At 29.9% G+C, this 14,971-nt stretch overlaps 1 protein-coding gene across 1 annotated transcript in view; it reads right to left on the bottom strand.

Moving 5' to 3' along the window:
• The window catches only part of LOC131852637 (uncharacterized), a 123,654-nt gene that overhangs the window by 95,536 nt on the left and 13,147 nt on the right, over positions 1 to 14,971 (bottom strand). The gene's annotated exons all lie outside the window — the stretch shown is intronic.

The following is a 14,971-nucleotide window of genomic DNA, read 5'->3' as shown; positions in this document are numbered from 1 at the left end:
AACACATGCCCACTAACGATTGTTAAAAGGTTATGTATATTTGTTGATTGTTTGTTAATCATAAATACAATTTTTAGCAGACATCGATTTTTTTGTAAAAAAAAATGTATACCTGTTATAATTTTAGCAATTAAGTAATTTACAGCCCTGTGTGCGCAAAAACCTAATTTTAATTGTAAATCTTTGTTGTTTTTAATAATAAATAAAATATATATAGGTACATATACTTGTAACTATGTATACAAATATACAGAATAAAAATTATTACTGACAATCATTATAATATTAAATTCACTTTAATTTGACTTTTATTATTTCTTATACTGCGTTATTTAGTCCCAAACTACTATGTAATAAAGATAAACTTAGTTAATTTAAAGTAGAAAATTTAACAATACTGTAAATAAAAGTTTATGCTTTGAAACTACAGTCAAGTCTTATTAAGTTTCCGCTCGAATAATGAAATATAACTTGAATCTATGAGAAGAAACTTTTACGTTTCTTAGTATTAAACATAGCGTTCAAAGTTAACGAATTGTATAACTGTATGCTGTATATAAACTTTGGACTGTAACTTATGCTACTGAGATAAGAGCTGGATTTAGGAGTGTAATTTAAAATTGTGATTATGGGATTTTCTTGTTAATCTAGACAACATTAATTAACAAACAGCCCAAGTTACGTCGCGTCACGGCAACAAAAAAATATAGTTATTACCAACATTAGAAGTTTTCTGTTGGTATGCCAACAGCTACAACACTGTGTTTAACGGCCTGTACAAAAATAAACAAAACGATTATTTATAACTGTGATTTATATGTGTGCAATAAAGTCTAAAATGTTAATCAATTTAAAAATAAACATACTCTGAAAATGGCAAAAATGTGTCGTCAAAAGCAACGTGTAATATCGCTAGGCGGCCTTGGTTATCTAGCGGTTTAGCACACCACCTTACTTTCCGGTGGTTGCGGATTCGATTCACAGAGGAAATATATTTATTCATGAGTATCATTGTTTGTATTGGTCTGTGTATTTATTATATAAATAATCATAAATTCTTGTCCTTTCGTCTCAACTAGTAACAAATATTTTCGCGAACTAGAGGAGAAAAGAAAAAAATACAGCGTAAAAAAGAGACCAAAAGTGACCTATATGAATATTTTTTTTACTTTGAATATATTTTTATAAATTAACACTTTATCCGATGATACCTTACTATAAGCAACATATATCTATTCAGCATATAGTTCGTTTTGAATAAACTACAATCAGAGATTTCTTGATTTTATTACTCGACGTATTTTATATTTATTAGATTAATTTTTTTTTATATCAGTTATCGTTACCACTTTCTATAACAAGATAGCAAATAAAGAAAACAAACTATCGACTGCATTTGTAAGGATTCTGCAAACGTAAGTAGAACAAGAATTGACTAATTGTATTTACAAGGCCTTTCGTTGCAGTAAAGTTCATAGGTATATACCCTATAAGTTCTACTTCCAAGATGATCTTCCTACTTAAAACCATGTAACTTAATTCCAAGTAAGTTTATCATGAACGACTTAATTAATTAATTAATTGCGCAAAAAATTATATACTTACATGGCGTACTTATGCCACATGGCATTCTCTACCAGCTAACTATTGAATAGAAACAAAAAGCAGTTTAAGGGCAGCGATGGCAAAAGGCAAATTTTTAGGTAATTTTTTTAATACTAATAAGCTTATATAACAAAAATATGTACACACTTAAATATCTACTACAATGTATATAGTGTATTTACTAAATGTATAAACACTTATTATAAGTCTGCACTTGTAATATTTATAATATTCGAAAGTGTTACGATGTCTCGGCAATTTCACGGCTAAACGTTTGAGCGGATTTTAGTTAAATATAACATGAGGTTAGATTCCATCACGAGAATTTACTTAGACATACATCTTTTATCTCAAAGAAGTATCTAGAAGTGCTGATAAAGTTGCAGGTAACAGTTAGTATAAAATAAGTCATGTTTTAATACTAATCTAAACTTAAAGTCGTTAGCTAACAGTCATCTAATTTATGGGTATGTTAATATATCACACAATTGGAGCAATGGGCAGGCGTCGAAGCCAGACCGCAGGGCTGCGGTCAACACGACCTCTCTCGTGACATAATGCTGGTGACTCTCTACTATATTGCTACCTAATGACACAGAATACAATATAACAGTACACCAAGATGTAAAAAAATAACTAAGTACTATAATACTGTATTTGGAAAGTTGTGTTAGTAATATACATTTTACCTAATAAGAGAAATTGTAAGTATAAATTTAAGACAAACAAATTTCATTGTGTGGTGTTGTTATACTTTTCTTGATTATGCACGGTGTCATAATAATGGAATAGTGTACCCGCCTACACTAACGGTTTACGCGGGCGGGGCACCAGTGAAAGTGATGAAATGAATAGAAGGTCAAGTTAGTTAGCACAGCGTGGAAAATTCACCATGAATTCTTCATAATAATTTCCAAAGGGAACTACGTCGAACCACGTCGACCACCACCACCAACCAACCAACCACATCAAGGGGATTGTTAGTAATGTGGACTAATAACCCAATTGCTAGCAATGTACCATGTCCCCTTCCCCCGTTTATGCAAGGTTGAATACGATTAGAAGAAAGTATCAATAAAACTAGGTATATCACTTTCTCTAAGAAGGAAAATGAAAACATAAAAGGATAATCTATGTATTCGCTACTCAAAACAGGTTAATTCTAACAAATATTATGTTATCTGTGATTCTAATAAGCAACCACTCGCGAAATGTAGATTTTTTTAATATAGAGAAAAAGTCAGTAAAGTCTGTCAAAAATTAAAACAGCTTTTGTATATAGTTTGGTATGATTCTACTGTGCGGTGTACTAATAATTACTACTAAATGGTTTATTAGGTGAAATAATTGTAGATACAGTAAAACGTACACTAAATAAAATCTACACCATTGCTTTAAGATAGGAAAATTTGAAAGACCATAATACCGTAAATTTATCTCAAGATCTCAGTTCAAAATTTGTCTTCAAATGCTTTGTATGAAAATCTTACCATTATCAACTACTACAATAAAGCAATCATACAAATTATCATTGCATTTCGAACGTTATATTCAGTACATACAGTTCATATTACAACGCTGAAATGAATTTGTGGGCAAACTGAATAGTTACTTGTTTGTTAAAGCAGCCAAAGGATTCTCATCTCAAAGACATATCCTTAAGAATCATTTTAAAAGCAATTATTTCAAAGCCAGTAGCGAAGTAACAATAGAATACACACGGTGAATAGATGAATGGAAGATTCGATACCGATTAGACTGCGGTTCAATGAATTGGGGATATTAAAGTTATTACATTTGTTATCAGTCTGTATTTATACCGATATTAAGACTTTTAAAATTGATGTATGATGCTCACAGTTTCCTATAACTAGTACCACAAATAATATTACATACTAGTACTGTGCCGAGGTTCTACACATTTAGTATGCAGCATACAGACGACACTTCAGAGCGACCAAAACCACTATACGTATTTTTTTATAATAATCAAATCTCTCTCAATCAATTCACACAGCGCCATCTAGACCTACACTAAGTAGAGCTTGTGTTATGGGTACTAAACTATTCATTACATAGACACATTTATTTTTTTAAATACATACATAATTTACAAAGAAAACACCCAGACTGATACAAACAATCATAGTCATAAATACAAATGTTTGTACCGTGCGAGGAATCGAACCTGCGACCATCAGAATTAAAGAAGTGTGCTAAACCATTAGATCACTGAGGCCTCGATTACGTGAAGGTAATCGAAGGTATTGTTATGTTATATTATTAAAACTAAGAGTATGAAATTTTGCACTCTTATAGCACTCTCTTTTCATGGCATTATGAGTGCATAATTATAATATTTGAAAAAAGATAAATATATAATATAAAAAATACATTATATTAATAAATAAAATATTATACACACTACCATTATAGTACACGACTGGTAACTAAAATATGTCAATATTGTTAATTGTCAAATAATTCAATCGAGGTTTATTTTGGTGCTTTTATCAAGTAATTTAGAAGAAGAATTATTACTTCGTTAATTTGTTCGAATTGTTGTTTTAATTAATTAACTTTGACAATAGAACCTATAATGTTCAAATTTATAATTTAAATTAATTATAGTCGGCTTTCTACCACTAGTATTATAAATTAGGTTATATTCAGCCACATCGTCACCAGCTACGGATTCTCAAATGTCACCATAAAGGGTAATGGGTGCCCAAAAAGACGCTCTCCTTACAATGATCTCACAAAGGTTTTATGCTCGCTCCAATCACAAATATTTGTTATTGAATTCAATTCGATCCTAATTCGATATGAAGACGGGCATGTCGTGGGATCATGATCGTTTCTCATAATTGGCTCTTATTGTGCTCCAATTTCTTAGCCTTTCATCTTTATCCATAATGTTATTTGATATATCCGTGTAATATATTTGACGGCCACGGTGGTCTAGCGGTTTAGCACATCGACTTACTTCCTATGATCGCCGGTTCGATTCCTCGTACGGTACAAACATTTGTATTCATGGATATGATTGTTTGTGTCGATCTGGGTGTTTTCTATGTATATTATGTATTTATTCAGAAGAAAATGTATCTATGTAATTATATCAGTCATCTAGTGCCCATAACATAACCTCTGCTTAGCTTGGGACTAGATGGCGCTGTGTGAGTTGTCCTGAAATACCTGTATTAATAATTTGCATAGTACATTGCGTCAAATGTTTGTAAGCTATATACTAGGTACATACCTAGTATATAGCTTACAAACATTTGACTACACCTGGATTAAACAAAGTACATACTTTGTTTAATCCAGGTGTAGTCGAAGCGAACTGCATTTATTCCAAATATGTTATTTAAAAACAGCCAATGTTATGTTTTTCAAAGAATTTTGAAATAAAACGTCAAACGAAACAAAAACCTATAATACGGCACATACTCTTGACCATCTCTAAGAATCTAAATAGCGAAGTCAAGTATTATGCCACTATACATTACTACTAAAACCCTAATCTGTAATCTAAAATCTTAATTTGAGCGCGCAACGAATTGCTATTATCCAAACAGCACGGCTAACCAGCATTTCGAATTTTCTTCGGTTCCTCCGTAAAATAGAGATCTGTATAAATAAAATACGACTTTACTGTTTTCATTTTAAAGTACAAATTATTACTAATTCCGTATATTAATTACCCAATAGAGACGGCACCTTCATGAGTTTCATGGTAAGGTTCAAGGTAATAAGATGCTCTTAGATTAAATTAATTATACATGCGTAATTAACATGTGTTTGATATTATAAGGTAGGTGCTGATTCAGTGAAAAGCCTAAATAATAAATTTACATATTTACAGCGAATGATTTCGCACCGAATTCATTTACTTCAATAATTACTTTCCATTGTTATTGTACAATAAATATGACAGATATATATACTAGCAAGGCAGGACTTAATAACTAAAGATTTTTTCCAAAGTTTATAGATATATTTACCACTTTAATTACGTTGTTAATGAATTAAAATCCAATATTATTTGGAAAACAATTAAACCTCTTATTCTAAATCACGATCATTACACAATTCCTGAGATATCATCAACTATATGGAGCGAAAGAAGTTATGGAGTGGAGGCCGTGCACGTTTACAAGTAAACACTATTCTGACTCTAATTTCTAGTCAAGATAATGTCTTCATGAAATCAATAAATTGCTGCATATCTGTCTCTATTTAGCTCTGTAGCTACGGAACCAATCAATTTTACCAATCAATGCCAGAGGAAACATAAACCAAGATATTACGACATACCAAACTCGTTTGAATCGACCCATATCTAAGAAAGTAACCTCTTGTTGAAACTAAAGAATGGTACTTAGTTTTTATAATTTTTCTTTGCAAGTAAAATGAAATGGTTTTACTAAGTGTTTTTCATAAAATTTATAGATATAAAAATAAAAACTGTTGCGAGAGCACAAGATATGTAAGTGATCTCAGATTTAAAGATAACCACTTCTGCGTACCTACCACTTTGGAATGTTCTCGTACATCCATAAAACCATAATAACTGGATAAGTACTTAACAAAATATTTCTCAATACCATTCAACTATCGCAATACATTAAGTGCCTCAATCCAACGAATAGAGTTCTCAAAATATTACAATTTATAATGGTTCGATCATAAAATAGCGGAATGTAAATTTCCTTTTTATTTCTTGTAAAAGAGTAACAAATTTAGCTGAAGATTTTATAGCCAGCATAAATGTAAGTGTAAATTTAACACCATTTTCCGCATTCAACCTCGCATTTAGACCGTTGTCCATGTTAAGCCAATACCACTAAAGTAACCTGCCAATATGTCCTAAAAGCTTCCTGTTATCTTCACAAGCTTCTCGGTTGTTATCTGCCCTATAATCACTATATTATCCATTTACTTTCTCCTAGCCTCACGTAGCAGCTACCTATTACTAGCAACTTATGACGTATTGTACCGTAAACTAGAAATGTTCTGAAATCCTTTGTTAGCAGATGTCTGCATTATAAAATAAATCAATGTTTCAAATTACAGTTATCTAGACTTGGAAATTTCAGCACCGCGATGATAGTCACTCAGAACAAATCACCTTATAACACCTGCGACTTTGTCGACTCCATTTTGAGATAAAAGACGTATGTTCATGCTCAATGCTTTCAGTCGTATAAAAATATTGAGCACATAGACATACTTTCCCATTTATAATATTAAGCAACGCTCAGCTGTTTGTTTGTGATTGAGACTTATTTTATTTTCTATATCTATTTCCACTTCACAATTCCTTTCAGGCATTCAAAGGTTTACTGGAAGAAATCCTTTATTATATAAATCCGCCATTGTACAACTTATTTCTTAAGATCGTTGTATCTTATTATTTTAAATGTGTCTGTACAATAAAATGTTATAAACGAATAAATTGTTTTTCGTAATTTATACTTCTTAATGATTAAATCAATTAATTGTATGAGTTACTCTCATATAATGAATGATCTATTAATAACTCAAAAGATATTTAATATGAGAGCGGCAAGCTTTAAACCACTCAGGGCTTTCTCTGATTCATTACGCCAATTAAAATAGAACAAGTGCATTCAATAGATATTATTATAGTACAAATGAACTTAACGAACATAAAACAGTTATGTTTCATTAATAACTTGATAGGTCCGAATAAGGGCTGTTGTTCTAACAACATCAGTTATAGTTTGTTTGCCTAACAATTGTGCATTGTGAGTTTAACGGAGACAAAGTTATTAGGCTGTAATGTAATATGTGCCTAATAATAAATTTTGAGAGAATCTTGTGCAGAAAAGAAAGAAAATAATTCATTTAGTTAATAACAAAAGACGATACAAATTCATATTCATACTAAAATTAAATATAGGAAAATATATCTGTCTGTTTATTATTTATACATAATTAAACAGTTAAACTAAGGTTAAAAAGTTCTTAATGAAATTTTACGTAACCATCAAAAAATAAATACATTATGACACAAAACACGGAACGCAATGCATCCCCAAGCCTTTCTATAAATAATTAATCACAGGTTCTTCAGCAATATTCGATCTCATTGTAATCCACTTCTAAGAAAAACCCTCTCAACCATTGAAGTTTCTTTCACTTTCGTTCAATACTTTCTCAACAATAAAGGGTAGGCACAAATTTCTTCTTAGAAACTTGGTAATTTTGAAAAGATTTCAATAAAAAAATCACCTAAATTAAAAAGGTTATGTGTAATTAATGTATTAAACTGAAGTAAAAGTTTCTTTTTTTTCTTTCTTCAGTTTAATATTTTTTCCTTTAAATTACAGCTTGCTTCGGATTGGTCCTGAACTGGGCTGGTCTGTTCGGGTTGCGGTTGTTGATTAAATTATTTTATTTTGACAAAAATATAACCATATATACCGGAGGTCACATTCTCCGAAATTAATAGCAACATGTATTTGTACTTTTATAATTATGTACTTATTCTCATTCGAAAAGCGTTACCGCTGAGTTTCTTATTAATCTTCTCGGACTTAACTAGGTACATTCCGAGCTGACGGTAGATATATTTGATCCCTCATTAGTGTCTGTAAATCAACATGTACAATGATGATACGACCATTATCGACATTGCCTGGTGTTTCTCCGACTATTTGAGAGTAGTTCCATCACTATATCTTTGTATCTGATCTTATCACTGTAGCTTTTGAGACTACGCACATCTCCAGTTTCAATTAAATCAACTCAACATAATTTCATTCATTCTGATGTTCTCGGTGATCTAGCGGTTTAACACACCACCTTACTTCCGATCGTTTCGGGTTGAGTGATTTCTCGCACGGCACAATATCTATTCATGAGTAGAATTGCTTTGTGGTCTGGTTGTCTTCTATGTATACGAGTATTATAGTATGTATATATACAAATATTTTTTAAGTATTTATGTCAGTTGTTTAGTACACCCACAACACAAGCTCTGCTTAACAGAGGACTAGATGGCGTTGTGTGAAATGTCCTGAGATTTTATTAATATATAATATTATTATTCTAGGTTTATTTTTGTTACACAATTTTAATTATAGAAATTATTTTAAAAAATATTATATTTTTTAAATGTCAAGTAAAGACTAAAGACACCAAACAAAATGCCGTCCAAATAATTCTAAGTGTACAGCTAATTTTAGACTTGAACAGACACGACAACAAATAGAACTTTGTGTTTGATGACTCAAAGTCAAAACCTACAAATGTTTAAGTCTTAAAACGATTTGTTTGTAACTATTAGTCATGAGGAGTGTGAATTGTTCATATATTAATGTCACGGTTCCCTTGTTCCGTCGATGTAAAAATATACGCCTACAGAATGCACTTATTTACGACTTCATAACTTCGGTAGCATTTCAAATGGTTTTGTCTCAATAATAGGTTATTTTTACAACTTTCTACAGAACAATAGCAGTTCAGAAACTGCCTGACACTATTAATATTCTTTGTTTTCTTTTTATATCACTAAAATGCCGAACAATTTTCTTCCATACAACTTACAAAGCAATATAATTAAATCAGACAACGTACAAACGAATATAATAGGCTAGATTAGATTGTTTGATAAACTGCTATAGACATCTTCTGATGTTCATTCATCAAGTGCGAGCTAATACCGAGCCGCTGATAGACATTTGCCAATCCCCCACCGCTGTTCAATTCAATTCACGGCTTCGCATCAAACTACACAAGGAACACAATAAGTACGTTACGTAACATAACAATCTGTTCACAGTTTAATCTGTCAGAAAATTTATTGAAATATTGTCTAGAACACTTTATTATGATGTTTATCCAGAAAAAAAGTATGATAAAAAAAATTGTAGTGCTGACAATATTACCTGATCGCACAAAGAATGAATGTGATTTCTATGTTAATTGTCTCATTATTAATGTGTATTGTCTTAAAATATTTATTTAATAGAGCAACACGCAAGTCATACTTTTTCTTATGAGTCTACGTTCCGAGATAGTGTGAGTGGTAGATACAAAAAATATGACTATTCAAAAGAGTGTAATTTAAGTTTACTTCAATAAAGATTAATTATATTTCTATTTCTACAATTTATCATGAAGATGTACCAACTTCGAATAGGAGATTTTAATTTTGGTTGTTTTGTAAAGTTTTTGACTGATACCTTTTGCAACTCTTAACTTTACAAAAGACTGATCATTTTACTCGGGTCATTTACTCCCGTGTTCATAATTGAAGTTAGTATAATTTTGTACTATTTATGTTAAGTCTATTAACTGATTACTACTTTTAGTAATATCTGAATATTTTTATGAGTCTACAGTGCAAAACAGCTTTTTATTTTAAAAATATATAATTCTAATAAGTCTTTAAAACATGAATACAAAAGAATTTTACCACCGTAGTGTAAATTGAAAACACAGAGAGATAAACCCACCATCCTTTTGTTTATATTTCATCTCATAGCTGCAAATTTCCAGATACTTGCGTTTCAGTTTGCAGCGTACAAAATATTCATACCTACCTGTTTAAACACTGCAAAATTGTTACAGATTTGATATTCCAAGAAGTTCTGTGCTGTTTGCTTAATTAAATTTCTCCCAAAAACCTTTTTTATCTTATAGTTGTAGCACAGATAACATAATATTACATAGTTGTAGTAATTTATTTCATTTCAATGTTCTTGCTATCTTACCCATAGTAATAACACATAAAAAACAAACAAACAAAACATACACACAAACAATCATAAAAAATGTTATTTTGGTGTACGTACCGTATTCATATGCATGCAGTAAAAAACGGTTATTTCAATATTACAAACTGACACACCAGTTTTATTTATATGTATAGATTAATGAAATAGTTATAATGAAGATAAATACAAATAATATTATTTTTGATCATTTCAGTTTTCTGGTAAAACGGAACGCAATTGTACGCTAACAGAAATGAGTGACTGATTTCTTTATATTATATGTACGGAATATATAATGAACGATTTAACTGTAGTACTAAGTAGTTCTCTGTTAGATCTGGATTCATAACAATGTTAGGTTTATTTCAAGTATTAACTTTAGGAATGATTTAAACCACGATCATTTAGGTCGGATTTCACCAAAGAAACTGATCACGTTTAGTTCAAACTGAACGGCATTAAAACGTTTAAACGTGTTCAAAGCTTCATTTTGCATTTCATCACTACAAATTTCGCTAAACACGTTTATAAATTCTGTACGTCTGATTTACTACAGTTAACTCTTTAAACGTATTTAAAGCAACTGTCAGTTGTCAAACAGTCATCAAATAAATTTTTGACAATACAATATCGGGAATAAAAAGAAATTTGCCAGTAGTGTAAAAAAAAATCCTCAATAAAATATTTTTTTACTAGTTAATAGGTAAAGGTTGTCGTTTTATATTTTGTAGTCGACGGTACTTATTAAATTAAAAATTAATAAACTTATCCTAATTATCACATGATTGAATTACAAATATTTCTTAGAATTATTTTATTTAAATTACCCATTACATCAAATATTATTTTATTAGCGTGTAACACTGTGAACGAATGAAATCTAAACTTCATTTTAGTAAACGCGATCTGTATAATGTTGGTGAATTCCATTTAAAGCAAAACGAGATCAACGTCGTTCTTTTTTTCGAGTTCACGCTGAACTCCGTTTCCTTGAACGTGTTTATGCTACGATTGGTGAAATCCGACCTTAGACCATGTTTCGTCCGAGTTTTAACACATTTTTTGTAATATTTTTTTTAACTCAGTCGAATTAAAAAAATAATAAGTTCACATGTGACTAAAATGTCCTACAAGAAAAATATATTTTAGGTTTGTTTTGATTAAATAAATATCCAAACATTCCCTCCGTTTAATAAATATGCCATCGAAAGATGCAGTTAATTAACAAAAATTATATAAATTCCTTTAATAAATAAAAAAGAAAACAATTTAATGAATTTCTCAAAACTAGTTCGATATAAATCATTATACGCAACATAATAGGGATACACAAATGGGATTGCTCCCATTTGTTTGTTTGCCGACGAGAGCACGTAATGATGATTGGTACAAATATTTGTCTCATCAGACATATAGATCTTAAGAAATTTGTTATTGATTAATATTGTGGTCGTTGATTTATCTGTGTACCTTTACCAGCTCAGCTATTTTCGTATTATATTATATTATGTTTATTTATTTCTTTGTTGTATCTTGCATATATTTAAGTATTTGTATTAATATTACAAAGAGGTAAATTTTGTGACTTTCTGAGGTTAAAGGGGACCGTCTCCGTCTCCGAATCTACTTTACCGATTTTGAAAATGCTTTTATTGTTAGTTAGTCCAATTGCCGATGAAGGCTATATGTTATAACACCACGCTACGAACAATAGAAGAAGAGTTGCAATGAATAATGTAGCAAAAACATTATTCATTAGGGTTAGCCAGTGGGTACAACGACAAAAAACATTAGTTCGTAAACTTAAAGATAATAGAGAAAGACTTTGTATACCTTTGACTTGCTTTGGCTTCCACGATACAGGCATAGCCTAGTGTGATATCATACATATTTTTAGATTATTCTTCTTTGTCTTCTACCTAAGGTTAAATTTCTTAACTTTTGTAAGCTATGCGTGGTAATATGACAGTGAAATAATATGCAGACAATATTAATTCATCATCGGTCACTTATACGGAAAATGTGTTGTATCAATCGAACGATTTCGTGGAAGTTTCGATTTTGACAGCAAAAAGATATTAATATTATCAAAGCATTACTTAATATAAAGGAACCGTAACGATATACATATAATTACACTAATCCTAGAAGACCATTAATAAAACTAATTTATTACTCAGGCGGAGTGACACTGGAACTGAGGTATATTTCATTATATCAGTAGAAATGAAAGGCGGCGTCTTAATTACGAGTTGGTAACAAGAAAATTATAACTATGGAATTATATGAAAATTTCGAAGCATAAATGGTAATAAATAATGAGTATAATCCAATGAGTATGCATTGGGCAACACTTTACTGTAATATATAAATATTTTATTCACTATTCTACAATCAAAATATGATAGATAATATTATATATTATGTCACCTTACTGACTACTGTAATCTGTTCTACCATTAATACATTTTTACAACAGGATTACATTTAGAGTGCTCGTATTTTTAAAAATAGAACCCACTAGTATAAGTATAAAATAGTTACAGTAACTTCTGTCTTTTTTTTATTTTTCAGGCTTGGCATGTTGGTGTTTTTGCCAAAAACTTCTATTTATAAGACAGATAAATAAATGCATAATAATTGAAAAAAATACAATAACCTACTTAAATATAAATAATAATAGTCTAACCTTTGAAACTGGTATAAAAATTCAGTGTGCATATTAAATAGATATTATCAATAATTAAAACAATAGAATACCTTGGGTTATCGCGGCCTCAATACGTGATAACCTCCGACTCTCGGTGCATTAGATTTTAATAAAATAATGTGTACGTATGCAAGTGCAGATGACATATTTTTTCTCTAAAAGATATTTATAATTAGGCACAAGAATAAGAATTTAAAGAAGATACACGTACAAATAGGTTTTAGTATTAAATGTTTGGTTATATCATATAACATTGAGTAGAAAATAGCCTGCAATCCTATTGGTTATTTACCAATAATAATCATTAGCAATTAGCAAAAAAGACAGTCAGGTAATATTTTTTAAACCTTATCTGTGTTTAGCTGTCACAGGGGTATATTCTTTTATTTTTTAAAAGAATGCACGCCATTTTCTCTGTTGCCAGTAATTTAATTCAAAAATTGCACTGTGAACAAAGTTTAGTTTCCACAAAATTCCTTCTGCACAGATTAAGTAAAAATGTGCATACATTAATATTTTTCATGTTCATAAAGGAAGCGATAACTTTTAATAGTGACGCAATTTATTGACCTGCATTATTTATCGTTATGTATTAGTTATTTATCAAATATTATTGTCAGTTACGTATTTCTAACCCAATTATCCATATCTACATTTTTTTTTTAATTTGACACACTTATTTAAAATATTTTTGTAAATTCTTTTTAATGTATTTATTATAATAAATTATTTATATAATAATTATAATTATTCAAACAATAGAAATATAAGTAATAACTTATTAATTACATATATTTCTATCTATTTAAATAAAAACAAGTAGAAACCGTTGAATACAAAATTGTGTTCTGTTTGAATCATAATTACAATTCTTATATAAATACATCTTACCCATAACAAAGAGATCATTTCCAAATTACAGCTAACGTACACACCCTATAATTTTATATATAACTATAATTCCTTTCCAGTTAAATTATTTAAGTCCATAATTTGATAATAACGGTTGGAGGCACACGCAACTTTTGTTTATATAAACAAACCATTCTAAATCCCGTCTAGAATAGAATAGAAAAGAAATAATCTTTATTCAAATGAACTTCATATAGGCATTTTTGAATAGTCATAATTTTTTTATTATCACTAATTCGGAACGCAGACTCATCACAAGAAGAACGAGTGAGAATCTTGCAAGTTGCTCTATTAAATAAACATTGTTCATAATTATATTTTTTAAGAATTTTCTGTGAATATAAACTGCGAAATAGTTAAGTTGACATATATAAATGAACAGTTACTTGAGTAATAAAATGAATCAGTCATAGTTATCAGACAATTATGTGAATACGTTATTTATCTGAATTACAGAATAAACATACCAAGCTATAATAAAATGCAGAGATATTTTTGAGTTGCAGATGCATTAAACGATTTCAATTCCTGGGAACTAAAATGTTATGTGAGCCTTTGTACACTGTAATTTCAAAGCCATATCTCATATGCGCTGTAAATTTTGTGTACTTCACGAAACTGAATAATTTTCTCATTTCATGAAGGACTGAACTTCAGCGATGCAGTAACTAATTTGTGTTGTTTATAATTAGTGTTAAATATACACATTTTTTAAGTCATAGCTATTTAAACTCTACAATATTTTGTATGTATATACCTACATAGTATCGTGAGTTCTCTTCGCAAGGTATGTTGGTTCATCCAAACTAATGCTCTATCATAACAAATTGTCAGGATATAACATATCCGACGCAAATATATGTTTTTTATAGCCTATGTAACTTTATAACTTATCTCTATATTTATCTCAAAAATTCTATTAAGATTTGTTCAGACGTTTAGTCGTAAAGGTTACAAATAGACTAACAAACAAAACACATCACATTTATAACAA

The sequence above is a fragment of the Achroia grisella genome, unplaced genomic scaffold, assembly GCF_030625045.1.
Source record: "Achroia grisella isolate CSIRO2021 unplaced genomic scaffold, CSIRO_AGI_Agris_v1 utg856, whole genome shotgun sequence".
In the NCBI taxonomy this organism is placed as follows: domain Eukaryota; kingdom Metazoa; phylum Arthropoda; class Insecta; order Lepidoptera; family Pyralidae; genus Achroia; species Achroia grisella.
Note: the sequence above shows the minus strand (reverse complement) of the source record. Positions and strands in the feature narration are given on the sequence as shown.